The sequence below is a fragment of the Amblyomma maculatum genome, chromosome 9, assembly GCF_055883805.1.
Source record: "Amblyomma maculatum isolate TAMU_Amacu chromosome 9, ASM5588380v1, whole genome shotgun sequence".
Taxonomy (NCBI): domain Eukaryota; kingdom Metazoa; phylum Arthropoda; class Arachnida; order Ixodida; family Ixodidae; genus Amblyomma; species Amblyomma maculatum.
Genome location: NC_139352.1, coordinates 21,257,018 through 21,276,130, shown reverse-complemented (window position 1 = coordinate 21,276,130; position 19,113 = coordinate 21,257,018). Strand labels below are relative to the sequence as shown.

Below are 19,113 nucleotides of genomic sequence, written 5' to 3'. Positions count from 1 at the left end.
TCTCGTCCGTCCGTCTCGTCCGTCCGTCTCGTCCGTCCGTCTCGTCCGTCCGTCTCGTCCGTCCGTCTCGTCCGTCCGTCTCGTCCGTCCGTCTCGTCCGTCCGTCTCGTCCGTCCGTCTCGTCCGTCCGTCTCGTCCGTCCGTCTCGTCCGTCCGTCTCGTCCGTCCGTCTCGTCCGTCCGTCTCGTCCGTCCGTCTCGTCCGTCCGTCTCGTCCGTCCGTCTCGTCCGTCCGTCTCGTCCGTCCGTCTCGTCCGTCCCGTCCGTCGATCCATTCATTTTACTCAGACATTTACCTTCAGAGGCAAAAATGTTCAGGTTGAAACAAACAAAAAAAGGTGTGAATATGCTGCTGACCCCCGTCTGCAAGTTTCAGAGCCATGCGGGAAGATTAAATTGTGTAACTTCGGGTATTTCTATTACATAATGCACTCTGTAACAGCCTTTCTATATGAGCTGCTGATCGCAGTATATAATATATAAGCTACGTCTTATAGCGTTTATTGTGTGATTTTGATGATCCCCTATGCGTATAATGCCTATCGTGTATCTTCAGTGCCTGACACTAGCTTGCTGCGCAAAGCCGACATTTAGAGATTTTGCCTTTGTTCCTGCGATTAGTGAAGGTGGCTTAACAGTGATCTGGCTACTGTGCTGATAAAGCTAATTTTATCTCGTTTTTGTACACGCAGTGACGAGAATGATTCGAATCGGAAGCTTGCCGCTATGATGGCATGCTGTTGCCTTCTTATGGTGGCCGCAGTGGCCGCAGCAGCCAGTCACTTGCAAGGTGAGACACGCCACACTTCTTTAAAGCTGGCGAGCTACATTGTTTTGGTCAAGTGGTATTTCTGATGACAGCAGTGACGACTGTCAGAAGGTCGCGTGTATGTAACGTGAATTTGTTGCGTCCTTTGGTTTGAAAAAATAGCGCTAGATCGCCAGCCAAGCTGTCAAAGAGGAAGATATAAAATTTGTCAACTTCAACTAGCGCTATACAATATAACCATAGACACGGTACCTCTGCCAATGTAGGCTCTTGTGCCACTCCCGAAACAGGCATGATCTCGGAAGCATTTCTCACGTACTTTACCAAATCTTTTTCAGTGCACACAAAATAAATTAGAAAAAAAAACGTTGAAGTCGATTCTTGAGCAATAATTGACTTTCTTGAGGCCATTGTAGGGCGCATAATGCACCCTGTCCCAGATCGAGGTTTAGTATATGAGGATTGTCGCGACTTTACTGACTCTTCTTACAATGAATTCTCTAGTTAAAATTCTCTTGTAATCATATTCAGTTGTCTTTTCATGCAGAGTAATCAAATTGTGATTTAAATAGACAGCCGTCGAAAGCCGCCTAATCAGCTCCTTGCCCATTAAACTTAAGAAGGTTCACAAGTGTTAGGAATTTTGAGCTATCTAATGAGAAAACTGGTACCTTTCATCTGAATGTACATTCTTCTGCTAAGTCCTTGAGTTTTAGTTGTGCAGAAAATGTCATTGTTGATCTTTGATGGTGAATACGTTCATATTTGAGCACATATAATATTAAAGAAATATTTAATGACAATTTACGTTCCTGCGACCATAGTGCAGTGTCTTCGTTAAACCTGGCCTTACAGTGACATCACTGATGAAGTATATTGCAAAGTGGACATTCAACCAATATATTCTCTGTGTTACTGCGCTAACATGGCAGGCAAAACGCGGCAAGCTTAGCGTTTTGGCGTTTAACTGCTTTGTAAACGCGCTAGCGGCAGCATCAATAATTGCTCGTCGCCAGCGACGGGTGAGTACCGCGTTGCACAACCAGTTTCTGATATTTACCCCATTGTCTCATCTTGAAGGCTAAGACGCCCAGTACCTCAGAATCATATTGCTCCGCAGAGCTGTCCCACTTCTAAAGGGTGGCGTAGCTTGATTTGTTTCGGCGGTTAAAGTTTGCGTTGGTGTTCACTGAGGCTTTGGAGAAGCTCTTCCGTGTATTTCTTCGGGCCCTCATTACTCTCTGCCTGGGCTATGAGCTTCTTAGTTTCGGCACTAAAGGAACTACAAAAACTATACTCACACCGAGACTGTGCAAAGCTGAAGTGGCACGAGTGGCAAAACTATGTTATACCGAGAGTGTCTAAATAATCAGTTCAGGCTATTTGCACTCTACCGATTTCAACAAAATATATTTTGAGGACAAGAACGTATTATTGTTAAACAGGCCTTTTCCTGAAAACAACTTGATATTGCAATAAAGGGCAATGTTTCGATATGGTCTTCTCTGCGTGCATGCTATTGTCGAATCAACGCTGCCGTTTTGATCACGTGGCAGAGAATTGTTAGATTGTCGTTTTTACCGCAAGTGTTGTCAGAGAACACATTTTCACCAATAATTAAAGAGTCTGTTTAGGAGGTACAACAAGTTATTTGAATTTATTTTGTGTAATTCATAGTAATGTCTGGGTTTAGGACAATAGCGCTGAAGACGGGGACATGAAAGAACACGCATAAGCGCTAACCTCAAACTACATTTTGTTAGAAAGAACTACAGGCATATATGGATACAAAAAGGGTTACAAACAAAAGGTTGATAGCAAAAATGTCACGTCGAGTGGCACAGATGCTTCATCTCATTTTGCGAGAGAGCTAGCAATTCATGGCGTGCTGACAAGGTCCAAACTTATACTGCCAATTTCTGACACCTCTACAATCTCCTGTTGCATGTGGTTGCTGCCCGTAATTACAACGTTGTCAAGCTCTAAAGCATAGTTGGCGGCTCCTCGAAAGTTCAGTCCCAATAATGTATCCTCAGTGTTACACGATTCTGACAGACGTTCCTCACGCACCACTAATTTAGTTTTCTCTGAACGCAGATGAAGATCAACAAACCGGGGACACTTCTAATGCGCGGTATGCAGGTAAGCCACTTGAGACATCATAACTTGAATGCAATCCAAAGGTACATTTTCGGTCCTCATAATGCAATTTTGGGTGTTGCGGCAACGCCCGTCAAGGACTGCATGCGAAACCTGATGTCATGCCTGATCCGGAGAAAACAGCTGCGATCGCAGTTTCTACAGCCAGCCGACAAGAAAGCTGTACGCAGGTTCCTTGGGATGTCCGCTTACTATAGGCGATTGGTCAGGAATTTTTCTCTCATCGCCGAATCGTTGACATAGCTTACAAAGGCTGACGCACCTTTTAAATGGGATACGCCACAAGAACGAGCCTTCGACAAAATTAATCGCCGCCTACAACCCTCTCCGGTTCTGGGCAACTTTGATGAAAATGCCGAGACCGAAATTCACACCGACGCAAACAGTGTGAGCCTAGGTTCCGTTCTCGTTCAGAAGAGAGCCGGACAGCAAATTGTTATCGCGTACGCTAACATGTCCGTCTCCAAAGCCGAAGCTAATTATTCGACGACCGAGAAGGAGTGCCTCGCGATCATCTCGGCCACTTCGAAGTTTCGTTCATACCTATACGGTCGGCGGCCATTCAAAGCGGTACGCGATCGTCACGCGTTCTGTTGGCTCACCAACTTGCAAGATGGAGCTTACGCCTACAAGAATTTGACATCATGGTGGTCTACAAGTCTGGCCGCAAGCATTCTGATGGAGACTGCTTGTCACGGTCCCCTTTTGATGCGCCCCGAAGGGCTATGACGACAATGCCTTATCAGCACTCGGACACTGAGTTGAGAGAACTAGCAGACCACCTAGAAGGCAAGATCGCTTCTACTCCGAATGTGTCCAGGCTTGAGTTGTCGTCCTTCGCGTTGCACAACGACGTCCAAGTGATAAGAAACTTTACACCCAGCAAGACCACGTATACGTTTTTGTCAAGCCGAAAGAACTAAGAAAGGAAATTTTTCAGGCTTTCCATGATGAGCCGACAGCAGGGCACCTCGGGATGGCGCGCATGCTGCATCAGAACCAAGAGAGGTATTACTGGTCGTGATTACCTGCAGCCGTTGCCAATTAGGTGACAACGTGCCGTGAGTACCAGCGATACAAGACGCCGCCGACCAGACCATCTGGGCTACTGAACCCCATACCGTCCCCGGCAAACCATTTCAACAAACTGGGATGGATCTGCTCGGCCCCTTTCCGACTTCATAAGCAGCGAAGAAGTGGATCATCGTGGCCAGTGACTACCTCACCTGCTACGCCGAAGCGAAAGTCCTGCGTAATAGTACCGCGGCAGAAGTCGCCAAGTTCTTTGTCGAGCGTATTCTGCTGCGACATGGCGCTTCCGAAGTGCTCATCACGGACAGGGGAACATCCTTTACGGCAGAGCTGACGCAAACCATCCAGCAATACAGTCACAGAAGCTATCGATGAGCAACTGCGTACCATCCTCAAACAAATTGACTTATGGAGCGTCTAACAAAATTATTGCGGACATGATTGCCATGTACGTCGACGCCGAGCACAAGACATTGGATGCCATCCTGCTGTATGTGATCTTCGCGTATAATACGGCTGTCCAGCAGACAACCAAGTTGACCCCGTTCAAGCTTGTGTACGGCAGGAGGCCCACTAGAGCGCCCGACGCGATGCTGCAGCAAGTGACGGAAGGCAACCTCGACGTCGCCGCCTACGTTCAGCGTGCAGAGGAAGCCCGACAACTCGCCCGGCTGCATAAAAAGACTAGCAGCGCACCGATGGCCGACGATACAAGTTGCGACGACGGGACGCAGAGTACAGGCCGGGAGATCAAGTGTGGAATTGGACGCCGATACGCCGACGCGGACTGAGTGAAAAGCTCTTGCGGCGATACTTCGGACCATACAAAATCCTTCGGCGCATGGGACAGCTTAACTATCGTGCCTAGAATATTCTAGGCACTATAGCTTAACTATCAAGTCGTCCCCAACGGCACGACCCCATCGCAGCGGCTCCGATCGTGCCAACAAATCATCCATGTTGTGCACGTAAATCCTTATTACGCGCGCTAAAAGCCCTAGTTATTTAAGCTTTGCGTATTTTGTTTACCTTTCTCTGTTTACTTTTTAAGCATCGAGGCGATGCCTTTTTAGGGGCAGAACTATTTACATCCTTATGTGCTCTTTTTCGGCTTCTGTATTCTATGTTTGTTCATACCCGTTGTCGCGAGACGAAGCTTTATCATTTTCTTTGTCGCGCTAGCGTGTGTTTCTATAATGTTCCAGGTCGTGCGAGTCACAGTTTGCGGCTTTATCTAGATCTTTCCTCGACGTCTTTAAATGCACCGCTGACAAGTTAAATAGACAATCGTAGATCGACGACCGCTGCGCACAATTGATGCTTACGCAGCCGAAGATTGCTTTGTTCTTTTGCCGGCACAAGTCAGCCTAATAAAGAGTTGATTCCTGCGAAGATCGTCTCCTCATTTGTTGCCAACGGCATTGTCACCACCATGTGACAATATGTTGTATTATGACCAGACATCCTCATATTGCACTTTGATATTTATTTCCCTTTCCCATATTTGGCTCGAATGAAGTGCGTTATGTCGATCGATCTGCAGAGAGTGAATATTGAAGTTATTAGTTATTTTGCGGGAAATCACACAGTCATCCGTAAGTAAACAAACTGTGGAGATAACCGCAAAATAACCGTAGTTATTTTGCGGGAAATCACACAGTCATCCGTAAGTAAACAAACTGTGGAGATAACCGTATTAGGTAAGCCATTTAAGCAGATTAGAAATAGCAGGGGACAAGTTCTGATCATTGAGGTACACCAGAACCCACAGGTATAGTTGAAGAAATGGCGTCATTAGTACTGAAAATTTGAACGCAGGAAGAAAGAAATGCACGGGTCCAGGTAAAAACGGCCGGTTTAACATTCAGGATGCATGGTATATTATAATATTTTGCCAGACACGCGAAACAGACTTCTCTTTTGATGCCTTGATATCTTCGTTCAGCAAATTTTGAGAACAAGAAGCTGAGTGCTTACGTTTTCTGACCTGACCAAGATATTTTTTTCGCAGGAGGAACCTCGTCAGGAGGGGTAGGCGTTAAAAACAAGGAAGAAGTCAAGGTGACGGCAGGTGAGGGGCTTCTAATAATTAAAGCGTTTACTCTTGTGAGATGTGAGGTAAATAGAGCAATTCCAGTGCATGAAATTTCAGCCTGGTAAAAATACAAATCCTGGCATAGGGCAAGGAGAAGCTATCGCAAGTTTTTGTTATAAACGTGATTTTTAATTCACGGATGCATTTGGAGAACGTACTTTCACTCGAGCTTGGTCCGTCAATTTTATCTTTGCCATATCTGTAGACGTTCTGGTCTAGGATCCTCATAAAAGCTCAGGACTTACGTGGTTCGAAAATTGCGGTTAACAGTTTCTGGTATTCGCTCGTAATATTGTCGACGTAACCTGTGCCAACCACGCCAGGTTTTGGACTACCAACTACAATAATGACAGCGTGAAGGTGGATCCACATGAAATAACCAAAGGGATTGGTTTGTTCGAAACATCCAAGCACTGCAGAGCAAATTGCATATAAAAATCAGTGTTTACAGAAAGAAAGGTGCAATAACTATATGTTGTCGGTGGTGGTTTTGACGAAGTCGAAGACGCAGCAGCTCTTTCTCTTTTGGATGTAGGTATCAACCACATCGCCAGGCCAGGGAGGAGGCTTAGCATAAGGCCAGGAGAAAAATGTTTACTGAAGTTCGCCTTTAATAAGGAAATAGATAGTGTAGAAAAATGTGCACTCTTACCCTGATTGCTTTGCAGCATTGAATAATTTGTACATATTGTCGCGAACCCTAGTTATATTTATTTTTTTTTGCTGGCAGCAGCTGGCGTGCGGCGTTATCATTTTGCGTGTCCTCAGGTAAATATCTTGTATAATTTTATTCACGCTTAGTGTCGTCGAGGCGAGGCTTTATAATTTTATTCGTCGGGGAAAATGCACCGAGTCCAATCACGAATGACTCTGGCCTGTCACGCCTGTTTTCACAATGTTCCAGGTTGTTGCACTCATATTTTTGCATGCTTAGCTAGGTATTTATTCACCGACATTAAGAGCTGCAGAATGCTGCGGGCAATCTTAGTTTGACGACGAGCGAGCGCATTTTGATCTACCGCCGCTAACGGGTTGCTTAGCACCTTTGAGGGCCCTAGTGAGTGCAATAAAAGTTTTCAGTACTACTACGCCTCTCTGCTCTTTTGTGCCCAAGGCATTGTTACCACACGTGACCTTATTAACGGTCGCTTTTTGCCACACGTAAGAGGCCAAAAAAGGAACAACTATGTTTTATAGATAAAAGAAGATGGCGACAGGGTCGACGTGTATGAATTGAAGAATAAAAAAGATGGACTGTTCGGCGACATAACAACGGATAATTGGGGTAGAAACGACGACTAATATTGCGATCGTAGTATAGTGCCTTGCGCTTTTGCTATTCTAATGCAGCTGTGCGCTGTACATCTTCATAAATCCTGTCTCGAACATGCTTCAGCGTACACCGATCCTCAGAAAGGATAGGTACCCGAAGTTACACTAAATATGCCGTGTCTGCGTCTGAAATCAGTGCAGTCACAATTTCCTGGCTGTACTTGTGGTCTCTAAAGAAGATGCCCTGCAAAGAGTGGACTTTGAGAAAAAAATGCCATGAGAGGCAGCATCTCTTGCTCGTGGCATTGAAGCGTCAGCAGCCTGATATTAGGAGGAACAAATGCAGTGTAAATTTTCATAAACTGCATGATATGATGAAACGGTTAAAAATGAAATCTGTTCCAGTTCAATGTACTGTTATTATCCACCAAACTCTACCGTGTTCCTGAACATTGTAAATGACAGCGCGGGGTTCTTAGCCCTCTGCGACTACTTTAGCAGATCTTCGTATCATTGCGCGCATTTCACGGCAACTATGAAGCATTTAGGATATTCGCTCGTACCTGGCTAGGTCAGTGATATCGATTCCGTTCTTGATATATTAAATAGGTTTCAGCAAATCTCAGATGAAAAATTACACGGTCTCTCAGATGTCTTTTGAGAAGAGAATGGCGAAAGCCTACCCGTCCTCTTCTGTCTATTGCCTCTCATCGTTTTCCTCTTATTAAGGCGAAACCCTTTAATGGCTCATGCTGTCGTGGACAAAGTGTGCCCCACTTTTGCGGCTTTCTGACTGGCCGAGGCGGGATGCGTCCCTGCCATCGTCACTGCCACACTTGAATGCGCGCCAAGGAACGTCACGTGACAGGAGCGGTGGTGTACCGTCCGAACTCACATTGGCCGGAGAAAGTGTGAATGATACTGCGCCTTTGCTTTCCTGTAAACCAATTATCTTAAAGCGGCATCGTCTAGGGCACCAAAAAATACGCACATCTAATCACTAACACCTTACTTTTGCCAGTCTTCAATTTTTTTCCCGCGCACCATAACCGAATGGACTAACCTGCCATTATTATCACTTCAAGACGATTCTTTATAACAGGCCGTGCATTTATTTGCTGTTTTTCTACATCTCGCTTGTGCTTGTCTAAATTTTATCATGTTTTTGCACTTTATGGTTTTGTGTTTTCTTTTGGAATTTTTGCCCCTCCTGCCAGAACCCTTCACTGGGTCTGCAGTATGATCAAATAAATAAAAATAAATATAATATGTAGCACTGTAACGAACGTCGATAAAAGGAGTGTCATCTCGTCTACCTTCCTGGCATCTGCAATCCCACACTTGAACGCGCGCCAAGGAACGCCACGCGACAGGAGCGATGGCGTACCATCCAAACACACTTGCCGGAGAAAGTGTGATAGACGCTGCACCTTTCCTTTTCTGTAAACCAATTATGATTTGTAGAACTGTAACGAACGCCGATAAAAGGAATCTCATCTCGTCTAGCGTTCCTGCCACCTGCAATCCAACACTTGAACGCGCGCCAAGGAACGCCACGGGACAGGAGCGATGATGTACCATCCAAACACACTTGCCGGAGAAAGTGTAAAGATACTGCGCCTTTCCTTTCCTGTAAACCCATTATAATTTTATGTAGCACTGCAACGAACGCCGATAAAAGGAGTCTCATTTCGTCTAGCGTTCCTGCCACCTGCAGTCCCACACTTGAACGCGCGCCAAGGAACGCCACGCGACAGGAGCGATGATGTACCATCCAAACACACTTGCCGGAGAAAGTGTAAAGATACTGCGCCTTTCCTTTCCTGTAAACCCATTATAATTTTATGTAGCACTGCAACGAACGCCGATATAAGGAGTCTCATTTCGTCTAGCGTTCCTGCCACCTGCAGTCCCACACTTGAACGCGCGCCAAGGAACGCCACGCGACAGGAGCGATGGTGTACCGTCCAAACGCACACTTGTTGGAGAAAGCGTGACAGGTACTGCGCCTTTCCTTTACTGTAAACCAATTACAATTATATGTAGCACTGCAATGAATGCCGACAAGAGGCTAACGATGGGATGTATAAAATTATAATTGGTTTACAGCAAAGCAAAGGCGCAGTATCTCACTTTTTTCTGGCAAGTGCGAGTCTGGACGGTACACCTAGGCCCCGTATCCCGAGTTTGCTTCGTTATTGTTGTGACGCTATCTCACGTGACCTCGAATCATCTGAATGGTCGAAACGCTGAAACCAGATGTGACCACTTTTTCCGGTTCTGTAGTGGTACCATCTGGTTGCGGCGTTTCGACCAATCAGATGACTCGAGGTCACGTGAGATAGCGACACTTTTCGATAATAAAAATTAGCTGTGGCTTAGCTCTGGTTAAGCCTGAGTGATTGCGAAAGTAATACCTCCCTGGCTGCGCTTGGCTCTGCTGGTGGTTTGGCATGGCTTCGCCTTTTGTGCAACTAAAGCATTTATTCTGGACACAATATAGTTTACACTGTTTGTTTATTCCAATGAACACGCTCTTCTACACGGTGCTTTCGTCTGTGGTAATTATATCGCTCTGCACTACTCATAGACGATTCTTCGGCATTCAGAGAGTCCATGAAACTACTCTCGCTCACTGAACTTGCAGAACGCAGAACGCCGCCGGGCTCACCATTCTGCGGCATAGGCGCGTTGCTTAGCCAACCGCTCTTGCCTTTCTTCATCTGTCTCATCGGCACGGCGCCGGCGCTTAAGAGCAGCACGTCGCTCCAGCGACGCCTTGTACGACTCCTCAGACATGACAAAGCGGAGCGCGCATGCGGCGCCTTTTATCCTCTCCTAGCGCGCGCCCTCACGCGGCGGGCCGAGGAGGCCGTCACGTGGTAGCCGCCGCGCCGAGCGAAGGAACGACTACGGCCGAAGAGACAAGTTGGGGCTGGGGCCCCTGCTCTCCTCTGGTCGTGACGTCACGCTGTCTCGTGGTAGCCGCCGCGCCGAGCGGAGGAACGACCACGGCCGAAGAGACAATGGATGGATGGGAAAACATTTATTTCATCCGCTTTAACAAATTGGGGCCCCAGCACTCCTCTGGTCGTGACGTCACGCTCTCACGTGGTCGTGCGCCACGTGACAGCATGGCGTCACGAAGCGAAGGAACGACCTCCACCGACGGTAGAAAAGTGCTAGCAGTATTGCTTTCGCAATAAAAAATTAGAGGGTCTCTTAGGTGTATCTTAAGAGGAGAATAGCGAAAGCCTAACCTTGCTATCCTATAATTTGCCTCCCATCGTTAGCCTCTTGACGGCATTCGTTGCAGTGCTACATATCATTGCTGTACAGGAAAAGGAAAGGCGCTGTATCTATCACACTTTCTCCGGCAAGTTTGAGCTTGGACGGTAAACCATCGCTCCTGTCGCATGGCGTTCCTTGGCACGCGTTGAAGTGTGGCGTTGCAGACGGCAGGGACGCATCCCACCTCGGCCAATCAGAGTGCCGCAAAAGCGGGGCACTGTCTACGGCAGCATGAGCAATTTAAGGCTTTCGCCGCAATAATTCAGAGGAAGGGAAAGGTGCAGTATGTGTCACACTTGTTTCTGTGGACACCTGAATCGGGCCTTGAGGGAAGGGAGGAAGATGAGAGTGAACGTGGAGAGGGAGAGAAAGAGGAGCCGTAGCGGAGGGCTACAGAGTAATTTCGACCACCTGTGCACTGATATATCACAGCACGCGGACGCCTCTCCGTTTCGCCTCCATCGAAACGCAGCCGCCAGCGGCCGGGATCGAATCCGGGAACTCCGGCACACTCGGCGGCTGCGTTTCGATGGAGGCGAAACGAAGTGGCGTCCGTGTGCTGTGCGATGTCAGCGCACGTTAAAGATCCCCAGGTGGTCGAAATTATTCCGTAGCCCTCCACTACGGCTCCTCTTCCTCTCTTTCCACTTTCATTCCCACCTTCCTCCCTTCCCTTACGGCGCGGTTCGGGTGTCCACAGAGCAAGTGTGACAGTGACTGCGCCTTTCCCTTCCTGTGAACCAATTTTTTTCAATTTACTCCGGCACAGTAGTCGGGCGTCTTACCACTGTACCACTTCGGCGGGGCCTTCGATAACGAAGCAAACTTGGAATACGAGCCCTAGTCTCGTAGCGTTCTTTGGTGCGCGTTAAAGTGTGGGATTGCAGATGGTAGGAACACTGGACAAAACACATCTCGCGAAATATGACGGATCTCGCGCACAAATGTCGCGCACCACGCTTGCGCACGAAATTTCGTTCCATGAGCCTAGAAAGGCTTTCGCCCTAAAATGTCCATCTGATGGCTTTACTGACCTTTTAGTATAGTGAACTAGGATTCTAGTTCAGTATACCTCTTAGTAAACCTCTTTCGAAGATCGAGCAAACCATGCGCGAAAACAAAAATGCTGATTGGATTTTGAGTCAACAAGAGGGAACGTAACAAGGCGGCGGATGTTGCAAAAACCGACACGAAAGATCACAAATTTAAGAGATTGGTTTTGTTTGGTTTGTGGGGATTAACGTCCCAAAGCGACTTAGGCTATGAGGGACGCCTTAGTGGAGGACTCCAGGAATTTCGACTACCTGGGGTTCTTTAACGTGCACTGACATCGCACAGCACACGGGCGCCTTGCTTTCCGCCTCCATCGAAAAGGGGTCGCCGAGGCCGAGATTCGATCCCGCGTCCTTGGGAACAGTAGTCGAGCGCTGTAACCAGTGCGCCACCCCGGCGGGGCAAATTCAAATCTTAGTTATTCATAACTGTTACTGCTATTTATGTAGATTTCAATTGTATTGTGCTTGTCTAAATGTGAATAAATTCACGCCACCAAATGTATGGAGCGCGCTTTATCAGTATCAAAACTTGTTTCCTGACTCAGTAGCGCTTACAACAAGCAGCAGTCTATAAAAAATAATTTATGGCCATAAAAGATTTTATTTAGCCATGCGAACGCTTTCGACAAAGCATGCAGCAGACTTGCCGAGTAGAAACGTTCGAAGCAGCGCGGCGGCGTCGGACAGCCAGCAATGACGTGGCTGACGATTACGTTCGAGCGAAATGAATAACAAAACAATTGGTTCCATTAGACAGAGGAAAAAAAATTTCGGTTGGAAGCAAAACGTAGGCTTCTGCATTTCCCTAATGCAGATTCTGCAGTGCCCTCGGAACGTTTTGAATTATTGACGCTCATTACACACTTCTGATCACTGTCACGCGTTTATTTGGCTCAACAAGTCGGAGGAGGAGGAGGAGGAAAAACTTTATTTAGTCCTATATTATTTGGCGGTTTTTGGACGTCTTCAGAGATGTCTGCTTGTTGTATCCACAAGAGTCTTCTCCGTCGACTTTGTCCACTTTTTTACAATGGTCGGTTGCCCTCAGTCCAGGGCTCCGCTGGCTGCTGCCGCCCGTTGGGCTCGCTGTACCAGACCTTTCTGGTCTTCGCAGCGGTCGCTGGACAGCAGAGTCTCCCATTGCTCCGCACTCGGGTTTCGAATTTTGGGGACCACATCTATGTTTTGACATGCCCATGTGATGTGATATAGTGTTGGTTTTTCATAGCACCACGGACATCTGTCAGCGTATATGGTAGGGTGCATTTTGTTTAGTATGTGTAGGTTTCGGTATGAACCCGTCTGTAATTGTCTCCATATGACAGTTTCCTCTCTGGTGAGAGAACTGTGCGGTGGGGGGGATATCGCATTCTTCTTCCTCTATAGTTTTCTAGTATGGCCGAGTATGCCTTCGGTGCTGGCAAAAGTTCCGCGGACCCGTCGGATGCTCGGAAAGTAGTGTATGCTCGAGCTATCCTGTCAGCCTCTTGGTTCCCTGCCACCCCCATGTGCCCCGGTACCCATATAATTTTGTGTCTGGTCTTGTTTTCTTCGTGGTTTTTAAATCTGTCGCTCGCTTCGAGGAGTATACGAAGCGCGTGACGACCAATCCTACCATTCATGAAATTTCGACAGGCTGTTTGAGAGTCCGTGAGTATCGTTAGCGACCGCCCAGCTCTATAGCCCTCCGCCACCGCTAGAGAAATGGCTACTTCCTCGGCCTCTGCTGCTGTGCAGTGTCGGATAGAGGCGCTGGTCACTTCGCGTAGAGACGAATTGACCACCGTGGCCACTGCAATTTTGTTCTGTCCTCCTCTCGAGGACGCGTCTGCATACACAGTCGTGTCTTCAGGAGCGTATGTTTTTTGAATAAAATTGGCCCTTGCTTCTCTTCTACCTTGGTGGAGGTTAGGGTCCATGTTTCTCGGGATTGGAGCTACCTTGAGGGACTTGCGAAGTTCGTCGGGAATCGTTACCGTCCTCGCTATTTCTCGCATCCTCTTCCAGTCGTTGTCTGCAGCAGCCTGAGTTTTTGCGACTCGAGCTGCGCCTCGCGTAGTTCTTCGAATGTGTTTTGCAATCCAAGCGCCATGAGCTTTTCTGTAGACGTGTTGCGCGGTAATCGGAGCGCCGTCTTATACGCTTTGCGTAGCAGGGCATCAGCTTGTTGTATTTCACTCTTGTTGAGGCAGTGGTATTGCAGGCTGTACATAATTCGGCTCACTACCAGGTTTCTAACTAGTTTTAGTGTGTCCTCTTCGCGCATGCCATGCCGCCTGTTGGTGATGCGGGTGATCATGCGTGTCACTTGTAGCGTTGTAGTTTTGAGCATGGTAAAAGTGTGACTACTGCGTTGGTTCGATTGAACCCACATACCTAATATTCTTATTTTTGTCTTTTCAGGAATGGGCATTCCTTCCAGGTAGATGTTGAGTTTCAGGCTCTCACTGGTTGGGACGGTCCGGTTTTGTTTGCCTCTCCACACTCGAAGCAGTTCCGATTTCTCGGTCGAGCATGCGAGTCCTCTTTCTCCGAGATATTTCTGTACACAGGAGGCCGCTTCCTGTAGTTTTTCTTCCTTCTCCCCGAGGGAACCGGTGTTCGTCCAGACTGTTATGTCGTCTGCATACATGGCGTGCCTGATGCCTTCGATCTTCTCTAGTTTTCGTGCTAGACCTATCATAGCTATATTGAAGAGGATAGGTGAGATGACTGAACCTTGTGGTGTTCCTTTGTTTGGCGCGTGAATTTTGTTCGATCGAAGGTCTCCCATGCCGATGGTGGCAGTTTATCTGACAGGAAGGCTTTGACGTACCCGTGGATTCTGCGTCCGCAGTCCAGGTCGTCTAGGCCTCTAAGGATCGCTTCGTGACTGACGTTATCAAATGCTCCCTTGATGTCAAGGGCCATTATGACATTTTCACCTGTTCGGGGTACGTTGCGGAGCACATCTTGTATTTGAAGCAGCACGTCCTGCGTCGAGAGTTTTGCTCTGAAGCCGAACATGGTATGGGGTACACGTTCATTATCTTCCATGAAATTTTGCAGTCTGAGCATCACCACCCGCTCGTAAAGCTTGCCGAGGCACGACGTGAGCGATATGGGCCTGAGATTTTCAATTTGGAGCTGTTTGCCAGTCTTAGGTATCATAATTACTTCGGCGTGTTTCCAGTCTTCGGGAACCGTCTCCGCCTCCCAGTGTTTGTTTAGAAAACTTACAAGCTCTTGTATGAGGTCGTCACTCAGGTTTCGGATCAGGGCATTGTCGATTCTGTCGGCTCCTGCTGCCGTGTTTCTGGTCGTATTCCTTATGGCCGCATAAACTTCTTCCACAGTTATTGGGCGGTCGAGTCTTTCGTTTTCGGCTCCGCGATAGTTTCCTTGGTATCGTGAGGGGTTGCGATCACCGAAACATTTTTTTCGTGCCTTCTCTAAAAGGTCGGTGTCCGAGCCCTTGAAGGAGTGGATGAATCTGTGGATGCTTTTATTGTTTTCTGATTTTGTTTTGGTCGGATCGATTAGTGCTCTTAGGAGATTCCAGGTTCTGGCCGTACCTAAGGTTCCCTTAAGCGAGTCGCTGAATTGTTCCCAATTTTGTCTCGCGAGTTGCGCTACGTATTCTTCAGCTTTTGCCGTAACTTCTGCTATCTTTAGTTTTAGTTTCCTGTTGTGTTTTTGCTTCCGCCATCTTTTGGTGAGACAGCGTCTGGCTTCCCATAGTCGCAGAAGGTGCCCGTCTACTTCGGGCGTTGTTGTTGTTCGTCTTACACTTTTTGTGCATTTGTCTCGCGTTTCTGTCAACATGCCGCTCCAGTCTTCTAGTGATTGAATGCCGCCTTCAGATTTTTTGCAAGCCCCGCGGAACGCGTTCCAGTCCGTGAGTTTTGCTTGTCCGATCCGGCATCTTACCCTTTCCGATGGTATTCGCGTCCGGAGGATAAAATGATCGCTACCTAGGTTTTCCATCATGTTTTCCCACTGTGACTCCTTGCTCTTCCTTACGAACGTGAGGTCCGGGCAAGTGTCCGTGCTCACACTATTACCGATTCTCGTGGGGGTCGCGGGATCTGTGATTAGCTTACAGCCAAAATATTCGGCTACGTCCGCTAATGTTCTTCCCTTGATATCTTGTTTCCGGGATCCCCAAATCGTGTCCATGGCGTTGAAATCTCCCACGATAATGAGTGCATTTTCTTTGGCCAGCTTGTGCGCTCCGTGGAAGAGTTCGAAGAATTTGGCTTTTCTTTGTCTTGGCGGGCTGTACACGTTTAGTACGAATGTGCTCCTTTCCTTTCGCTTTTTCGGAATGATTTCGACAAGCGCGTGCTCGATGTCCGTGTCGGCGATGGTATCGTGCCTGATTGCGGTGATGGCTTTGATGACTAGAACGGCTGCTTTACCTCCGTTTTGGCTCTCGTAAACATCGTACCCCTGTAAAGAGGGCCTGGTTCCAGTCTCTTGGAGCGCAATCACATCGGGGGGTGTAAGCTGTGTGTTTATGTATTGTTTTAGTAGGGCCTGTTTTTTGCGGTAGCCTCTGCAGTTCCATTGCCAAATTTCTAAGTTTTCTTGGTCTTGCTGACGCGTCTTGGTCATGTTTACGTGTTCGTGCTGTTGCCTTGTTCGACAGCGAACGCCGTTAACGCTGGACGGTTGTACGCTCTTTCCCTAATGTTTTCGTTATGTCTTTGTTTTCGAAAAGCACTTTTGATTTCTGAGATCTGCCCCTGGAATTGTGCTTGCATCTGTTGCATTTGAGATTGGATTTGCCGCATCATATCCTGCATCGTCTGCTGCATCATCTGTTGCATTCGTGTTTCAAGTTCTCCATTGTTGGATGCTTGTGGCTGTTTTGGAAAGGCTCTAGTGATTTCAAGCTCCCGCTGTTGTGCCTTTAGTGTTTTTGTTAGTTCCTCGACCTTGCGTTCGAGCTCATTTTGTTTGAGTCGAGCGAGTTCAAGCTCGCGTCTGATTGCATCACTGCTCGCGTCTTTAGCTTCTTTGACAGGAATATTTTTGTTGTTTGTATTGTTTGTGTTACTATTTTCTACCGAGTTCGGATCAATGGTAGATGCCCAGCTTACCTTGCTGCCGCCTTTCTGGGAAAGCTTCGTTTTCTGCTTTTCTTGTTTGTTCCCCTCCTGTGAACCGGCCGGCGACAGAGGTGGGAAGGAATTGGACCTTGATCGGCTCCTCGAGGTCTCTCCTTCTGAGCTGAACCATCGCTTGCGTGGTCGCCCGCGTTGGCCACTGCGCCCTCTTTCCCCGCTGGGCTTTGGTCTTGCTTTTTTCAGTCTCTCGGGGCACTCTTTGGATCCGGTGCGATGTGCCTCACCGCATATTAGGCACTTGAGCTCGCACACATGGTCTTTCGTCGGATTTTTATCTCCGCACAGTCCGCACACAATAATGTCCGGTGTGGGGCACACGTCGGAGCGGTGTCCTTGCTGGAAACAGACGTAGCACACTTGCCTCGTGGGGCGGTATTGGTAGCACGGTAGTTCACCTCCGTAGTATATTACGAATTTCGGCAAGATCGGGCCGTCGAACGTGATCACGGCGGTCTTGGATTTTCCAAGCATCCTTGCCTGGAGAATGGTTACTCCTTGAGTTATGACTCGTAGGTGTGCTTTCAGCTCTTCGGGAGACGTACCTGGGTCAACACCGTGAATTACGCCGCGAAAGACGTCCTCCGGAGCTGCCACGTAAGCGTTGACCTCGTACGACTTTCCGGCGAATTTAAGGCGGGTAATGCGCCGCACCAGGTGAGCCGTTTCTTCATGTGGGGTGCTAACGATAAGGATATTTGATCCTGTGCGAAGCCTTACAAGTATGTCCTCGTCCTTGCATTGTTGGCCGCACGCCATGATAACGGCGCGCGCTGCTTGGTGTGTGGTGAGTGATTTCACCATGAGTCCTTTCTTGGGTCGAAAAATTATTTTGATGTCATTTTTGGGGAGTGGCGGCAGTCTTCGCCTAGGCCTCCTCTGCTCCACCTCTCCGGTCTTGTTGCAGCCGGTCGCATTACCCAGTGATTTTCGATCATGAGGTTGGGCGTCCGGGCCGGTTCCCGTGCCTTTCCGTTGTCCTTGTCTCTGAAGTTTTTTTTTCTGGCGCTTGGATTGAACAAGCTCCCAACTGGCATCGTTGTTGTACCCGACGCGCTCCGATGAGGAATCTGACGGCATTCCGTCTTCGCTTCCTGACTCGGCGTCTCCAAAGTCGTCTTCATCCATCCCTTGGAATTCGTCAAGGAGGGCATTTGGTGGTTGTGGCGACGCACTTGGGGCTTGGCTTGGCCCTGCCATATGGTCTCTCTTTGAAGAAGCGTCGGTGCTAGGCGCCGCCGTGGTCGGAAACACATCCAGTACTGGTTGGTACGATGTTACAGCCCTTACACTTCAACATCACAATAAAATGTTTGATCCTAACTCTTCTGAGAACGACACAGCGGCTTCGACACGTTCTATAATACACAAGACCCTACCGATATAGCTTACTAAGGCTTTCGCCTTAATAACTGAACAGATGAGTTGAACTATATTTGCTTAAATGTGAATAACGTACTCTTACGATCACCGTAAATCAATGCGTAGAAGTGCGGGACAGACTTGCGTTCTGGCTGATCTTACGACAGATGCCCCACTCTCTCGTCCCTCGTAGGCAGCTCTGTACGATCCGCCTTGCCTTATGCGAGTCGCTCATAGATAAGAACCCGCGTTGTTGTTGTGGCTGTAGGAAGAAGGAAAAGAAAATGCACGCGCCAGCTTCTAGCTAAAGTGATTGATTTAGAGGAAGGGAACGGCGCGGTAACTATCTCACTTGTTTTCTGTGAACACCTCAACCGCACCGTAAGGGAAGGGAGGAAGGTGGGAGTGAAAGTGAAAAGTGAGAAAGAGGAGCCGTAGTGGAGGGCTACGGAGTAATTTTGACCACCTGGGGATCTTTAACGTGCACTGACATCGCACAGCACACGGACGCTTCTTCGTTTCGCCTCCATCGAAACGCAGCCGCCGAGGTCGGGTACGAACCCGGGTACGCCGGCACAGTAGTCGGGCGTCTTACCACTGCACCACCCCGGCGGGACCTTGCTAAACCACCTCCGCTGCCTGGTGCAGACGGAAGAAAGTAGAGAAGAAAAAAAAGAGAGAGAGAAAGACGCGCGCCGGAACAGCCGCCGTCCACCGCCTAAGCGGTGGCGAGTGCAATGACGGCCTACAGCAGATAAAAAATCGGTGGCAGGCTAGCCCCCGCCGCAAGCGGTTTTGACCTACCAGTCCCAGCTCCGTAGGACCAGGAACAGCCACCCTTCACCACCTCCCCAAGAACGCGCGTCAGGTGCCACTTCGATCAATCAATTGCACACCAGACATACTAAGCTGAGCGTGCGCGCCAGCCATTCAGATCCCTGAAGGAGAAGTCGTGTCACCTTCAATGGAA

The 19,113-nt window shown here is 48.3% G+C and overlaps 1 long non-coding RNA gene across 1 annotated transcript in view; it reads left to right on the top strand.

Moving 5' to 3' along the window:
* The first annotated feature begins 686 nt into the window (after positions 1-686).
* Positions 687-19,113, top strand: part of LOC146178551 (uncharacterized) — a 38,076-nt gene continuing 19,649 nt past the window's right edge. Inside the window, exons 1-3 of the long non-coding RNA XR_014700980.1 lie at positions 687-789; positions 2,866-2,910; positions 5,972-6,031. This is a non-coding gene — a long non-coding RNA (uncharacterized LOC146178551). The remainder of the gene's footprint in view (positions 790-2,865; positions 2,911-5,971; positions 6,032-19,113) is intronic.